Source organism: Mustela lutreola, chromosome 5, assembly GCF_030435805.1.
Source record: "Mustela lutreola isolate mMusLut2 chromosome 5, mMusLut2.pri, whole genome shotgun sequence".
Classification (NCBI taxonomy): domain Eukaryota; kingdom Metazoa; phylum Chordata; class Mammalia; order Carnivora; family Mustelidae; genus Mustela; species Mustela lutreola.
In genome coordinates this window covers 154,825,555-154,843,672 of record NC_081294.1, presented here as the reverse complement: position 1 = coordinate 154,843,672, position 18,118 = coordinate 154,825,555, and the positions used below count along the sequence as shown (strand labels likewise).

Sequence of the window (18,118 nt, the reverse complement as noted above, 5' to 3'; positions counted from 1 at the left end):
GAGAAAACTTATTATTGCTCATATACTGTTTTAAATTATATGAATCTGTTATTTTTAAAAATATTTTATTTATTTGACAAAGACTACAAGTAGTCAGTGAGGCAGGCAGAGAGAGAGTGGGAAGCAGGCTCCCTGCTGAGCAGAGATCCTGATGCAGGGCTCAATCCCAGGACTCTGAGATCATGACCTGAGCCACCCAGACACCCCTGAATCTGTTATTTCTATTTAAATGATTCCTTGTTTTAATTTTGTTAAAAGTAGAAAATTGAACTTAAAAGAAAGATAAAATAATAAAAGCAAAATTTCTTTGTTTCTGGGGCAGTTATATATTTTCTAAATTTAAAGGACATCTAGAAAGAATTAAAGAATCTATCTATCTATATCTATCTATCTATATATATATATATATCTATATATGATATATTAGATATCTAGTTCTTGTTCCACACACAAATTGTGACTACTTTTACTGCTTTCTGTATTTAACTTTTGTATTTTATCTTTTACCTTTCTGTATGTATAACTGAACTTCAAGTGAAACAATTATATCTAGATTAGAAATTTGGACACATTGTGAAAATCAGATGGAAATAGTACACAGCTAATTTGGGAACTATACTGATGATGAATCTAGGAATATTAGGTGTATAGATGAAAATACTTTGATTATACCTTTCTTGATTTTCTGGATGACGATAATAAAGATAGTAAGTGCCACAGCTATGGCTCAGTGATGACTTACATGAAGCATATTTTAATTAACCCAGATATATTATCTTAGGCAATCCTCTAAAAATCTTATTTTTCTTCAAGCTTAATTGATGTATACTTATTAAATATAAATTTTATATGTTTATAAAATGTACAACTTGATGTTTTAATGCAAATGCACATTGTGAAATAATCACCACAATCAAGCCAATTAATATATTCAGCAAATTACATGTTTTTTTTATTTTTATTTTATGTTAGATACTGAGGTCACTCATGATTGACTTTCTTAGAAATTTTGACTATAAAATACCGTACTGGACCAGGACAAGATGGCGGGGAAGTAGGAGGAGGCGCCTTTTCAACCTGTACCCTAAAGTGAGCTGATTACCTACCAAAGAATTCCGATCACCCAAGAAAACAGCCAGATCAGAATTATACATGTCTGGATCTCTACAGGGGCAAAAGACGCCAGTGGGCATGTAAAGTGCAGTGGGAACGTGGGACTAATATCAGAAGATAAACAAAAGGGGAAGGGACCCACCAGAGGCAACCGATTGGAAAGTATATCCCAATCCGAGAGTGCCCTGCATCTGGGGACCAGCATTAAATTGGAGTCTGGTTGAAAGCACTCAAAGAGAATAAAGGATTGTGGGGGGAAATTGCAGGAATCCAGGAGGCAAGGGACAGGGGCTTAAGTCCCCAGACCCAGGACATCCTCCGCTGGCACTGAGCCAGAGAGAGCACATTGCAGAAACCAGATCTTGGTCCTGAGCTGCTAGTGCGCCCGAGAACGCATGGGGTCAGGCTTCTGTGAGGGGGTAGGGGCCTCGCCAGATGGCAGAGGCTCCAGAGCTAGAGGGTAGGTGCTACAGAGCCTGAGATGCAAACGCCCCTCCCACTCCCCTGAGAGAGGTGTGCAAAGCCGTAGCCTCCCGCCCAACCCCGAGTTCTTAGATCCGTGCCATTCCACCAGAGCCTGAGGCAGGCCCATGCGTGCCCCACAGACTCCCCTGAGAGGTGTCCAAAGGCCCAGCCTGGTGCTCTCATACTCATGCCATTCCACCAGAGACTGAGCACATGTGACCCTCTCCCTCCCCTGAGAGGTGCACACAAGCCCAGTGCTCTTAGAACCAGAAAGACCAGGCACTCCCAGCCCTGGCCAGGGGGAAAAACCTCAGTGTGTGATCGCTGCTTGGAAACTTACTGGCAGTCTGGAGCTGCCCAGACAGCCTCCGCTGCTTGGTGTTGGGTACAAACAGAAGATCCTGTGTCCCCAGGGACCACGATGTGGACCCACTCTGCCAGCAGCCAAGGGGGTATATATCTGGGCCCTGTAGCCAGACTGAGGCTTCTCTCTCAGACGGAGGTCAGGGTTCAGTTTGCTTTCCTATGAACAAACATAAAACCTCCAGAGAACAAAATCCTGTAAAAAATGGTTTCCTCAGAGCCCACCCCCTTGAGGGGGGGTGGGAGGACTTAATTCAGGGAACATCATTGACTGAAAACCCACGTGGCAGGCCCCTCCCACAGAAAGCCGACAAGGAATGAAAAAGAAAAAAAGGCAAGAGAACAACCATCACTACTTCATAGGACAACTTTTATTTTTAACTCATTCCCAATATTCTGGTTCATTTTGTTCTCTTATATAGATAATTTTTAACCTATTTACCATCACAGTGAGCTTTCCAGTACATCAAATTCCATAATAACCCTCTAACCTGAACTTTTTGATTAATACACCTGTGTTTTTTGTCTGCATTTCTATATTTTTATTGTTTTTAATTTTAGTTTATTTTTGTCTAGTTTATTCCTTTTTATTTTTATTTTCTAAAATTCATATAGAGTTAAACTTCAAGGTAATCCTTTTTCACCAATCAATGACCCCCCATAGGTAAGTCAATTTTTAATCCCCCTTTATCTTAGGAAAGTTGAGTCCTTTAACAAAGATATCAAGATACATCCAGGAAGAATCAAAACAACCTTCCTCGCCCACATTGAGAATTTATTATCACCCTCCCATCTTTTTCTTCCACCAGTTATCTGTGTTTTTGTGTTTGCCCTGATAGTGTATAAATCTTTTACTTAGGGTTCTTTTTGACGAGGTTCTTTTATTTGCACATATATTTTTTTTCTCTTGTCATACAGTTTCTCAGATTTTTTGTTTGTCTGTTTTTGTTTGTATAATTCCTAAATCTTACCTTGGGGCCCATTTGGGCTAAACCTTCTCTTTTTTCTTACCTTTTTTTCCTGTATCTCTCTCTTTTTACTTTTTCTTTTTTTTCTCATTTGGGTAGGGAAGCCAGATTGCTCAGAGGCATTCCAGGGTGCACCTTGACTGCACCACAGTCAATACATCCAGCTACATTCATTCAGTTAACTCTCATCAAAATGACTAGGAGGAGGAATGCCCAACAGGAAAAAAAAAAAAAAAAAAAAAAAAAAAAAAAAAAAAAAAACAGAGGATGTGCCTTCTGCAACTAAGCTAATGGCTATCGACATAGACAATACGTTGGAAAGAGAATTCAGGCTAACAATTATCCAGGCAATAGCAACGTTGGAGAAAGCCATGGATGACCAAACGGAATTGATTAGGGCGGAACTGAAAGCAACCAGACAGGATGTTCACAATGTTAGGGCTGAGCTGAAAGCTACCAGGGATGAGGTTCACAATGCTCTCAATGAGTTCCAAAATAATCTAAATTCTCTCAAAGCTAGGGCAACTGAGACAGAAGATAGAATTAGTGATCTGGAGGACAAACAGAAAGAGAGAAAGGATCAGGAAGAAGCCTGGAACAAACAGCTTAGAAACCACGAAAACAGAGTCAGGGAAATAAATGATGCCATGAAACATTCCAACATCAAAATTATTAGAATCCTTTAAAAGAAGGAGAAAGAAAGAAGTCAAGAAGACATAGTGAAACAAGTTCTTCATGACAATTTTTTCAATCTTGTGAATGGAACCAGCATTCATGTACTAGAGGCCAAAGAGTCCGCACCCAAGATTATAGATTCCAGAAAAACTCAAGGCAAATGATTGTCAAATTGAGGAATCATAATTATAGATATAATCTCTTGAAAGCTGCTGGGAAAAAGAGGCTACTTTCTTACAAATGAAAGCCCATGAGAATAATGTCAGACCTGTCCACAGTGACCTGGAAAGCTAGAAAGGGCTGCTAAGATATATTCAGGGCACTAAATGAGAAGAACATACAGCCAGAATACTTTAAGCAGAAAGACAGACATTCAAAATGGATGGAGAGATAAAGAGTTTCGAAGCTGGGCAAGGCTTAAAAGACTATGCAACCACCAAGCTGACACTGGAGGAAATATTAAGGGGGGGGGTACTATAAAAGAGGAAAATCTTAAGAATAGCATTGACAGAAATACAGAGACAGTCTACAGAAAGAAAGACTTCAAAGGTAACATGATGTCAATAAAAACATATCTATCAATAATCACTCTCAGTGTTAATGGTCTAACTGCACCCATAAAATGGCACAGGGTTGCAAATTGGATAAAACAACAGGACCCATCCATATGTTGTCTACAAGAGACGCATTTTGAACCTAAAGATACACCCAAACTGAAAGTGAAGGGATGGAGAAGCATCTTTCATGCCAATGGGCCTCAAAAGATTGCCAGGGTAGTGATTCTCATATCAGACAAATTATATTTTAAACTAAAGACTGTAGTCAGAGATACAGAAGGACACTACATCATTCTTAAAAGGACTATCCACCAAGATGATCTAACAATTGTAAATATCTATTCCCCCAATATGGGAGCAGCCAATTACATAAGAAAACTGTTAATCAAGGTAAAGAGTCATATTGATAGGAATACATTAATAGTAGGAGATCTTAACACTCCTCTCTCTGAAATAGACAAATCCTCAAAGCAGAAAATCAATAAAAAAACAAGAGCATTGAATGACACATTGGACCAGATGGACCTCATAGATATATACAAAAAATTCCACCCTAAAACAACAGAACACTCATTCTTCTCAAGTGCACAAGGAACCTTCTCCAGAATAGACCACATACTGGGTCACAAATCAGGACTCAACCGATACCAAAAGACTGAGATGATTGCCTGCATAATCTCAGATCTCAATGCTTTGAAACTGGAGATCAGTCACAAAGAAAAGTTAAGAAGGAACTCAAAACACCTGGAAGCAAAAGACCACCATGCTTAAGAATACTTGGATCAACGAGGAGATCAAAGAAGAATTGAAACAATTCATGGAAACCAATGAGAATGAAGACACTTTGATCCAAAACCTATGGGATACAGCAAAGGTGGTCCTAAGGGGGAAATACATAGCTATCCAAGCCTCCCTCAAAAAAAAAAAAAAAAAAAAAAAAAAAAAGGAAAAATCAAGAACACAGCAGCTGTCTCTGTACCTTAAAGAACTGGAGAATCAACAACAAATCAAACCACCTCCACACATATGAAGGGAAATCCGCAAGATTAGAGCAGAGATCAATGAGGTAGAACCCAGAGATATAATAGAACGTAACAATGAAACTAGAAGCTGGTTTTTTGAAAGAATCAATAAGATTGATAAATCATTTGCAACACTAGTCCAAAAGAAAAGAGAGAAAGCCCAAATTTATAAAATTATGAATGAAAAGGGAGAGATCACAATGAACACCAAAGAAGTAGCAACAATCATCAGAAGCTATTATCAACAGTTATATGCCAATAAACTAAGCATAGACCTAGATGAAATTGATGCATTCCTGGAAATGTATAAACTCCCAAAATTGAACCAGGAAGAAATTGACAACCTAAATAGACCGATATCTAGTAACAAGATTGAAGCAGTGATCAAAAACCTCCCACAAAACAAGAGCCCAGAACCTGACGGATTCCCTGGGGAATTCTACCAAGCTTTCAAAGAAGAAATAACACCAATTCTCTTGAGGCTGTTTCTAAAAATTGAAGCAGAAGGAAAACACCCAGACTATTTCGACAAAGCCAGCATTACCCTGATCCCCAAACCAGACAAAGACCCTACCAGAAAGGAAAATTTCAGACCAATTTCCCTGATGAATATGGATGCTAAGATTCTCAACAAGATCCTAGCAAACAGGATCCAACAGCCCATTAAAAAGATTATCTACCATGACCAGATGGGATTCATCCCTGGGCTGCAAGGATGCTTCAACATTCTCAAATCAATCAATGTATCTAGAATAAATTAATAAGAAAGAGAGAAGAACCACGTGGTCCTCTCAATTGATGCAGAAAAAGCGTTTGACAAAATCCAGCATCCATTTTTGATTAAAACGCTTCAAAGTATAAGGATAGAGGGAACATTCCTGAAATTTATAAAATCTATCTATGAAAGACCCACAGCAAATATCATCCTCAATGGGAAAAAGCTTGAAGCCTTCCCATTGAGATAAAAAAACACTAGAAGGATGCCCACTCTCATCACTCTTGTTCAACATAGTATTTGAAGTCCTAGCAACAGTATTCAGAAAACAAAGAGAAATAAACGGTATCCAAATTGGCAATGAAGATGTCAAACTCTCTCTCTTCACAGATGACATCATTCTTTATATGGAAAACCCAAAAGACACCACCCCCAAACTACTAGAACTCAGACAGCAATTCAGTAATGTGGCAGGCTAAAAAGTCAATGTGCAGAAATCAGTGGCTTTCTTATACAATAACAATGAAAATACAAAAAAAGAAATTCGAGAATTGATTCCATTTACTATACACCAAGAACTATAAGATACCTGGGAATAAACTTAACCAAAGAGGTAAAGGATCTGTACTAGAGGAATTGCAGAACACTCATGAAAGAAATTGAGAAAAACACAAAAAGATGGAAGACCATTCCATGCTCTTGGATCGGAAGAATAAACATTGTTAAAATGTCTATACTGCCTAGAGCAATCTATACTTTTAATGCCATTCTGATAAAAATTCCACCGGTATTCTTCAAAGAGCTGGAGCAAATAATCCTAAAATTTGTATGAAATCCGAAGAGACCCTGAATCGTTAAGGAAATGTTGAAAATCAAAAATAAAACTGGTGGCATCACTTTACCTGATTTTAAGCTTTACTACAAAGCTGTGATCACCAAGACAGCATGGTACTGGCATAAAAACAGACACATAGACCAGTGGAACAGAGTAGAGAGCCCAGATATGAACCCTCATCTCTATGGTCAATTGATCTTCGACAAAACAAGAAAAAATATACAGTGGAAAAAAGTCTTTTCAATAAATGGCTCTGGGAATACTGGACAGCTATATGCAGAAGAATGAAACTCGACTGTTCTCTTACACCATACACAAAGATAAACTGAAAATGGATAAAAGACCTCATTGTGAGACAGGAATCCATTAGAATTCTAGAGGAAAACATAGACAGTAATCTCTTCGATATCAGCCACAGCAACTTCTTTCCAGATATGTCTTCAAAGGCAAAGAAACAAAAGCGAAGATGAACTTTTGGAACTTCATCAAAATCAAAAGCTTCTGCACAGCAAAGGAAACAGTCCACAAAACAATGAGGCAACCCACGGAATGGGAGAAGATATTTGCAAATGACAGTACAGACAAAAGGTTGATATCCAGGATCTATGAAGAACTCCTCAAGCTCAACACATACAAAACAGATAATCATATTTAAAAAAATGGGCAAAAGATATGAAAAGACATTTCTCCAATGAAGACATACAAATGGCTATCAGACACATGAAAAAATGTTCATCTTATCTAGCCCTCAGGGAGATTCAAATTAAAACAACAGTTATATACCACCATACACCAGTTAGAATGGCCAAAATTAGCAAGACAGGAAACAACAAGCGTTGGAGATGATGTGGAGAAAGGTGAACCCTCTTACACTGTTGGTGGGAATGAAAGTTGGTGCAGCCACTTTGAAGAACAGTGTGGAGATTCCTCCAGAAATTAAAAAAATTAAAAATAGAACTTCCCTTCCATTGCACTCCTGAGTATTTACCCCAAAGATACAGATGTCGTGAAATAAGGGCCATCTGTACCCCAATGTTTATAGCAACAATGGCCACAGTCGCCAAACTGTGGAAAGGACCAAGATGCCCTTCAATGGATGAATGAATAAGGAAGTTGTGGTCCATATACACTATGGAGTATTATGCCTCCATCAGAAAGGACAAATACCCAACTTTTGTAGCAACATGGACAGGACTGGACGAGATTATGCGGAGTGAAATAAGTCAAGCAGAGAGAGTCAATTATCATATGGTTTCACTTATTTGTGGAGCATAACAAATAGCATGGAGGACAAGGGGAGATGGAGAGGAGAAGGGAGTTGAGGGAAATTGGAAGGGGAAGTGAACCATAAGAGACTATGGACTCTGAAAAACAAACTGAGGGTTTTGAAGGGGCGGGGAGTGGGAGTTTGGGGGAACCAGGTGGTGGGTATTGGAGAGGGCACGAGTTGCATGGAGCACTGGGTGTGGTGCAAAAATAATTAATAGTGTTACACTGAAAAAAATAAAAATAAATAAATTTTTAAAAAACACAGTATTGTTCATTATATTCACTTTGCTCTACATATCTCCAAAATTTACTCATCTTGCATAATGGAAATTTTAGAGCACTTAACCCAATCTTAATAACTTCTCCTTCCCTTTAGCTTTTGGCAACAGTCATTTGACTTCCTTTTTCTAAGACTTTACCATTTTAGATTACACACGCAAGTGTAATTGAGCAATGTTTGTATTTCAGTATTTGGCTTATTCTACTTAACATAATGTCCTCCTCTTTCATCTACATCTTTGCAAATAGAAGTATTTCCTTTTACAAGGCATGTTGCTGTCCAGTTTCCCCAACACCATTTGTTGAAGACACTGTCTTCTTTCCATTGAATATTTTCCTGCTTTCTGAAAGATTAATTGACCATATAGTTATGGGTTCATTTCAAGGTTTTCTATTCTGTTTTAGTGGTCTATGTGTCCATTTTTATATCAGTACCATATGTCTTGACTACTACAGCTTTGAAATATATCTTGAAGTGTAATACTGTGATGCCTTCAACTTTGCTCCGCCCCCCCCTACATTATTTTGGCTATTTGTTTCAGTTCTGTGAAAAATACTATTGGTAGTTTGACAGGGATTGAATAAATATGTAGACTGTTTTAGGTAGTAAAGATATTTAATAATATTTAAAAATTTGTTCTTCCATTCCATCACCATGGACTGTCTTTCCAATTTTTTGTTTCTATTCAATTATTTTCATCAGTGTTTTATAATTTTCAGAGTGCAGGTCTTTTACCTCTTTGTTTAAGTTTATCCCCAGGTATCTTATTATTTTAATTGTAAAAGAGTTTGATTTCTTAATTTTTTTTCTGGTGCTTCTTTAATATATATATTCCACACTTTATCCTTTCATTTGTTGATGAACACTTAGTTTTATTTACATATCTTGGTTATTGAAAATAATGTTGGAATAATCATAAGAGTGCAGATATTGTTTCAAGATATAAATTTTAGGGGCCCCCAGGATGGCTCAGTAGGTTGGGATGCTGCCTTCAGCTTGGGTCATGATTCTAAGGTCCTGGGATCAAGCCCCATATCATGCTCCTTAACAGAGGAGGCTCCTTAACTCTGTTTAACAGAGAGCCTGCTTCTCTCTCTCCCCCTGTTTGCTGCTTTTCTCACTTTTGCTCTCTCTGTAAAATAAATAAAATTTTAAAATTCCTTTAAAAAGGACATAAATTTTATGTCCTTTGTATATATGCCTACAAGTGGGACTGTGGGATCATGTGGTATTTTTATTTTTAATTATTTGAGGAACTCCCCTATACTTTTACATCATGGCTATACCAATTTTCATTCCCAAGAACAATGTAAAAGGATGCCCTTTTCTCTGTATTCTGCCCAAGACTTATTATCTCTTTGATAATAATCACTTTTTAAAATTTATTTTTTATTTATTTTCAGCATAGCAGTATTGATTGTTTTTGTACCACATCCAGTGCTCCATGCAATCTGTGCCTTCTCTAATACCCACTACCTGGTTCCCCCAACCTCCCCCCACAACCCTGCCACTTCAAACCCTCAGATTGTTTTTCAGAGTCCGTAGTCTCTCATGGTTCACCTCCCCTTCCAATTTCCCCCAACTCCCTTCTCCTAACTCCCCATGTCCACCATGCTATTTGTTATGATCCACATATAAGTGAAACCATTTGATAACTGACTCTTTCTGCTTGACTTATTTCACTCAGCATAATCTCTTCCAGTCCTGTCCCTCACTTTAACAGATGTGATTTTATGTTTCATTTTTGTTTTTTTTAGTATTATTTAAATTCAATTAGCCAAGGTATAGTACTATATCCTGTATATACCTTATACCTTGGCTTGTATATACCTATACCTTATACCTTAGCTAATTAAAAATATATATATACACACTCTCTCTCTCTCCATATATATTAATTAGTGGAATATATCACCTGGTGTTCATCATATCACATGCTCTCTTTAATGTCCATTATTCAGTTATCCCAGGCCCCTATTCCCCTCCCTTTCCACAACCCTCATTTTTTTTTTCCAGTGTCAGGAGTCTTATATGGTATGTCTCACTCTCTGATTTCTTCCCATTTTCTTCCCCACCACCACCCTTGTCCTCTGCACTAGTTTGTATGTTCCACATGTGAGTAAAACCATATGATAATTGTGTTTCTCTGATTTTATTTCACTTAGCACAATGCCCCTTAATTCTATCTATTTTGATTTGCTCATCAATAGATGAGCCTCACAGAGTCAAATTTACTATTAAGCCAAGTTTTTATTTCTAAGTTGCAAAATTAGAGCTAGGTCTAGTTTGGATGCCATATTATGTGTAATGTGCTTTTGAATAAAATAAAAAAAAAAAACCCAACTTCAATCTAAATTCAAACTCCAAGTATATCCACAAGTAATTATTTTCTTTTCATCTCTCAAAATATCTGCCCAGTTTTTTTTTCCTATTTATCTACCTACAAATGCTTGTTCATTGCATGAAATTTCAAAAAAAAACCCATATTATTAGAGGTGCTCAAATATATATGTGTACAATCACTGTGTATTCTAGATCTCTCTACACTAAAATAATTATGGTTCTGAAGTTGCATACTCTTTTAAACAATCAAATCACATGTTTCTTATATATATAATATGATTATTAGTTCTTAGTAACTAAAATACACAAACATATTCTTTGTCTTTTTTTTTTTTTTTTTAGTAGAATTAGTGGAAACACTTGAAAGGATGTGAAACCTTATGTAAGATTCCATGAAAGGATATTGTGTAGAATTATGCTCGCCAACACCTCAGAGGACAGTTTTTGGGTTATCTGATTTGGAATCTCTGAAAGTCATCTCACAATGGTATAAATTCTAAGTGATTGATATCAGTGTAAATTAATTATTACCTAGGGATATGCAAATACAAATGAAACATTTCAAAGAACTAAGGTAGACTTTTTGAAACCAATGGTTTCAAACTTCTCCTGAGAATCTGGTCTGATACCTCTTTTATAGGATTCTTCCCTTTATGGTGAATAAGAAATTTCCCTCTTGAGAAATCTAAACATTTTAGACTATTTCAAAGATATTGAGAAGAGTGTCCCAAATTGATGTAAATATACTGGAGAGTTTTTACAATTAGATTATTTTTAAAGCCTAATCTGTTATTTCTTATAAAACTTCCACGAAATCTTATTTAAGTCTCCTTTAGTAATCTTATATTTTTGCTGTATGTTGTAAATGATCAGAGAAAATGAGACCAAATTATTTAATGGTCAGAAATGTCTTTCTTTGAAATTGAAGGCAAGATGATATAGAAAACAATCTCTGCTTCAGGAGAAAAGTCTGCATCATCTAGGTTCTAGAGATGACCCCACATGATCTGCCACTGTAACACTATATGGTCTTAAACAGTTTAGTTTAAATCTATAGAAATCAGTTTTTTATCCTTAAAATAATAAAAATATTTTAAAAATATATTCCATCTATAAATATATAGAGCACTAATGTGACTTTAAAGTTTTTGTATTTAAGCATATTTGTTTTTAATATAAACACATAATATTTAAATCTAGGCAAGAATATTATGGATATTGAATTCATGTGATGGTAATTTTCCATCACTTTGAAAGTTGTGGTGCAATTGGAAAATTTTCCTCATCATGATGTAGGAAACTCAATATGTCTTGCATATGCATATCTATAACTTGATTTAGATAGGAGATATTATGTGTAATTTTCTGTGATCAAAGTAACCTGGGAACACTTTGGTACTGGGAGTAAAACATTAACTGAAGTTCTTTTGGAGGATCTAGAAATTATGTCTACATTCTCTGCACCATTCCTTAAAGTGGGATATTTTCCGGGAACAAGTGATAATGTGGTAATTAAAGCAGAAGAGGAAATAGAAAAAGATCTTAAAATGAGCAAAATTTAAACACTAAACCAGTTTATTTGGGCATGAAGGAACTTGTCATATATATATATCCGTGGCCCTCTTTTATCTGTAGTAAATTTCTATTTTAAAAACTTCCATTCTTTTATATATATATATATATATATATATATATATATATATATATTAGTTTGAACAAGTAAAGAGATATCTACTAATGTCAGAATCACTTTTTAAGGATAAGTCAGTTTATCAATTTAAATTCTCTCTCTCTCTAAATATATATATATGTATATTCTTTTATACATATATATTATTTTATATATATATATATTCATATATATTCATCAAGAAGATAACTTGCTAGCAGAAAAATCAAGGAAACTCACTTAAAATCTGAATTTTGGTTTATCATGTGTAAAATTTTAGGTTACACCTGCCTCAAGAACCACTGTTCAGGACCAAATAAAGTTTAATTCTAGCACAAATCTTGACACAAGTCAGATTCCATCCAATGGAGATGGCCAATAAAAGTTGATAGTTCTGTATTCTCCATGTACAAATCCTGCTTAGGTTCAAGACTGGATTCTGCAACTCAGTAAGAAACAATCTGATTGCTTTTCACCTGTGTATATTCAGAAGAATTGAAAAAAAGCAGGATGTGAATATCTTTTGTAAATGGTTCATAAATAGATTACTCATTGTCATTTCCTTTGACAGAAGCAACATGGGAAGGAATATATCTGATTTATTTTTTATTAAAGAAAAATATATTATTACTTTATATTTCAAAACATATATTCAATGGCTGAGGTTGCTTCCCTTTCAGAGGCAATATTTCTTTAAGTGATATCACATATAGGTTATTAGCATAAAGCAAAAAAGGGAACATGGGGCCCCTGGGTAGTTCAGATTATGAAGCACCTGTCTTCAGCTCAGGTTTTGATCTCTGGGTCCTGTGGTCCAGCCCTGTGTTAGGCTTCCTGCTCAGCAGGGAGTCTCCTCTCTCTGTCCCTCCTTCTTGCTTGTGTGCTAGCTCTGTTTCTCTGTCTCTCTGTCTCTCTCTCAAAAAAAAAAAAAAAATAAGAACAGGAGAAACAGATAATTCAAAATGACTTTATATTGGTAGTCATGTGACAATAACATCAAAGATGAAATTTGACTTTCTTTTTATTATTTTGGTTTTGTGTTCTTTTTTTCCTCATAATCAATCTGGATAATATTAACTACCTAATAGAATATGTGTCATATCACCCCATATAGACTACAATTAAGAATACTAACAATGTTGGGCCTGGGTGGTTCAGTGGGTTAAGCCTCTGCCTTTGGCTCAGGTAATGATCTCAGGGTCCTGGGACAGAGCCATGCATTGGGCTCTCTGCTCAGCAGGGAGCCTGCTTCCCCCCCCCCCCCCTCCGCCTGCCTCTCTGCCTACTTGTGACCTCTGTATATCAAACAAATAAATAAAATCCTTAAAAAAAAAGAATATTAACAATGTCAATTTCATTGGTAATTATAAATATTACATTTTCCATCTTATCAAAATTGAAGTTGTGAATATAAATTATAACCAATGACATCAATAAGATATTTGGTTTCATATTTAATCCAAATGTCATGCTAGGGAAATAAAATAGCTCTTCTAGTTTTTCCTCAGCAAGTTGTCATAATCACACAAAATGTGAAACTAAATTGCTCTGAATAGACCCAGGACCTGCTCTAGCTTTTACAATGTGTATGGAGATACTCGTACACAATTATTTGAGTATATGGAAATTATTAACTGTGAAATAATTTGTATATGACTTTAATACTTTATTAAAATAATGCATGGGCATGACATCAACAAATCACAGAGAAAAAAGATGGTCTTAGAACCGATTCCTCCTGACACCCAAGGTGAATACTTAAATTATGTGGTCCAATACTCTCCTGATATTTTAAATAATATGTTTATCTTCAAATACTTGATTTTTAAATCCCAAATACCAGACTGTGGTTTGTAAATGAGGCTACTATGAATGAGATGCTGCTCCCATCACCACCTTCATCCTTTTTCTCTCCTCCCCTGCTCTCATCACTGTTACATACTACTTTATGTTTGGGGGTGTGCATTGATGGCATTGTTTAATTTTCTGGAAATTACTGGCTTTATATAAAAATATAGCATTATTGTAAAACCTGATACTATTTTATTGTTTACTGCTGATTATATAACTTCTAAATATATCATTATAATTTCTATAAAGAAGTTTAAGAACATAAATTTTTGGCTGATACTAAGAATTGTCAAGAAATTGTTTACAAGAAGATAGAATTTTCCAAAAAATCTTTAATAAATAATTTATCATTAATGCTTTTGTGTTTTTTGCACTGTATTTAAATAGTATACATCATATATAACAGTTCTAAGAGAAGTTTTATTTTAATTTTCACTCTTTAATTTTTATGCCACATGCATTTTTAAGAATACTTGTATCTATGTGTGTATACATATATTGAATTAGTTTATATCTAAACATGTATATCAATTAGTTTGTACTATACATATGTATATAACATATATGTTGAATTTGTTTATATTAATTCTATAATTTTCTATTATTTTAAGATTTTATTTGACAGAGAGAGGGACAGCCAGATAGGGAACACAAGCAAGGGGAATAAGAGAGGGAGAAGCAAGCTTCCTGCAGTGTAGGGAGCCTGATTCAGGGTTCAATCTCAGCACCCCAGATCATGACCTGAGCCAAAAGCAGAGGATAAACCAAGCCACACAGGGTCCCCTACTATTATCTATTCTTTTTTTTTTTTAAAGATTTTATTTATTTATTTAACAGACAGAGATCAGAAGTAGGCAGAGAGAGAGAGGAGGAAGCAGACTCCCCACTGAGCAGAGAACCCAATATGGGGCTCGATCCCAGGACCCTGAGATCATGACCCGAGCTGAAGGCAGAGGCTTAACCCACTGAGCCACTCAGGCGCCCCAATCTATTCTTAAATGTCAAAATTTTATGTTTCATTTTTTTCTTTTTTTCTTACTGATCAATTTTCTCCAGCTTCTCTTTTGAAACTTTAAATGAATATATATATATATATATATATATATATATATATATATATGACATATATATATTCTGATATATATGTCAGAACCAACAGAATATATATTCTGACATATATGTCAGAAGTATCTGACACCTTATTGTTATCTGACACTTCCTTTTATATAAAACAAAATATATGAACTGTATATTTAACAACTTCTAATAGTATCCTGAGCTTGTTTGCTGATAGTATTCTCTCTTCAGGAGAATGCCTCCACTCATTCTCATTAAAAAATATTCTCAAGATTGCATTTCTCTTTTTCTTTTATGTAAAGAAAGTTTTCTTAAAATTCCTTCTTCCTAAAGGTCCTGAACTATTTCTTCTCTTGTCCATTCACACCACTGCCTTCTCCAATTTTTATTAAATTTATAATGTATTTATTTCTTTATTATCATGTCATGCTTTTATATATATATATACACTAAACACTTATCTAGAGGTAGAAAGTGTTTTAGATAGATAAAAAAGAAATAAAGAGGGCACATGGTATGATGAGCACTGGGGGATATACACAACTAATGAATTATTTATATTGTAAAAAAAACTAATGATGCATTATACTTTGGATAATTGAATTTAAATAAAAATAGGAATAAGTACAAAACGATATCATAAAGCAATGTTTAATGTTATGTAAATGTTGAGAAACAGATGGACAGAACAGACATCTTTCAGGAGAGCTTGAGCATATAGGAAAGCAACAATGAAATTGGATTATAGATACCCAGAGAAAGGGTCTAATTTAATTTGAGCATTCAAAAGTTAGGTAAGGATGCAGAAGAAAATGGCTTTACATAAATTGTATTTGATAATACAAAATCATTATAGATTTCTGAAACAAGCAAATAATGACATTAGTCATCTAAGGAGCTGTTCTGCTAAAATTTTAAGAACACAAAAATGTAATCTAGATCTTCACATGATCTAATAGGCTACTACAGATTCAGAGAGAGTAGGGTTTAAATATAAAAGAAAAATACCCTAAGGGTAAAAATAATGTACTAATATGGGCCTATAATCTATGCATTTACATTGATTTACTATGTATTCATTTAATTTCTAAAATATGCTTTGAAGATAAGTGAATTTATGTAAGGAAATATAATATTATATCCTAATCAAGTTATTATTAAAAGAAATATATTATTCTCACAAAGTCATAGATTTCTAGAAAGTATTTTGGCCTCAGACATTTGCCTCATCAAGGTTTTATCTATGAAGCAAAACTAAGGATTTTTTTTTCAAAAAAATCATTTAAAACCTGCAATGTTCAATGAATAAATCATGGTGTGACTAAAATAATGACATAAAAATAGTATTCTGTATTTTATTAACTTACTATTATTATTTACTATTATTATTACTATTTTGTCTGTTTTTAGAAAAAAACTAAATTAATGTCCCATGGAAAATTACAATCAAACTTTTATTGATTTCATATTATTGGAGTTGTTCCCACCTTCAAGAATTGGCCTGTTCATTCTCATTGTTCTCATTTTCTTAATGGCTCTTTTTGGCAACCTGTCCATGATCATCCTCATCCTATGTGGACACCAATATCCACACACCCATGTATTTTATACTTAGTCAACTCTCCCTCATAGATCTAAACTACATCTCCACGATTGTCCCCAAAATGGCATCCAGTTATCTTGGAAATAAGTTTATTTCTTTTATTGGGTGTGGGGTTCAGAGTTTCTTCTTCTTGATTTTAGCTGGTGGAGAAGGATTACTATTGGCCTCTATGGCCTATGATCATTACGTGGCTTTTGCTTTCCTCTCCACTATGCCATTTGTATGAAAAAAAGAGTATGAGTGCTGATGATAACAGGATCTTGGATAATGGGCTCAGTCAACTCCTGTGTTCACACATCATATATTCTACATATCACTTATTGCCAGTCTAGAGAGATCAATCACTTCTTCTGTGATGTTCTAGCCATGTTAAATGTGACCTGGGTTTATGAGTACACAGTGTTTGTGAGCACCACACTCTGCCTTATGTTTCCTTTCATTGGTACTGCATGCTCCTATGGCTGGGTCCTTGATGCTATCTGCCACATGCAATCAACAAATGGGAGGAAGAAGGACTATTCAATCTGCAGAACCCATTTCACTGTGGTCACTTTCTACTATGCATCCTTTGTTTATACTTATCTAAACCCTAGAACCCTCCAATCACCAACAGAGAACAAGATTCTTGCTGTCTTCTACACCATACTGAATCTGTCATATACAGCTTGAGAAACAAGGAAGTGATGGGGGCTCTGAGACAACTGATTCAGAGAATCCAAACTGTGAAAATGTAGACAATATACATTAATTCCAAAGCTTCAATTACATGTTAACTCAGCTGTGTGCCATTGTGAAGAAATATATATATATATATATATATATATATATATATATATATAATGCTTTGAATGAAAGAACTTAATATAGAGGTTTAAATAAATTGAGGTTGTCCATATACTTATTTTTAATTCTAAGGACTACTTGTGTTTTCTTTGTGATTTTTTTTTTACATCTATAAAAAGGAATGCATTTTCCACTAACTTGTAGGCAGAAATATTTTACTAATATTTCATTTCTTTGGATATATAACCAGAAGAGGGAGTGCTGGATCATATGGTAGTTCTATTTTCAATTTTTTTTTGAGGTTCATACGTACCATTTTCCATAATGACTGTGCCGATTAACATTCTATCAATAGTGAGAGAGACTTAAAAATATGTAAATATGGATATTTCATAACTATGTCGATTAAGCATTTTGTTTTTAATAGAGCAGTTGATAATTAAAAACTTGACTTATAGAATGATATTTGGTTATAACTTGCTACTCCCCAAATTCAAATTAAGTGGAATTTTCTCAACACAAGTAACTTG

General features: G+C 34.9%; 1 pseudogene; it reads left to right on the top strand.

Moving 5' to 3' along the window:
* Positions 1-16,634: 16,634 nt before the first annotated feature.
* LOC131831451 (olfactory receptor 2L8-like) lies at positions 16,635-17,539 on the top strand (annotated as a pseudogene).
* The last annotated feature ends 579 nt before the right edge of the window (positions 17,540-18,118 follow it).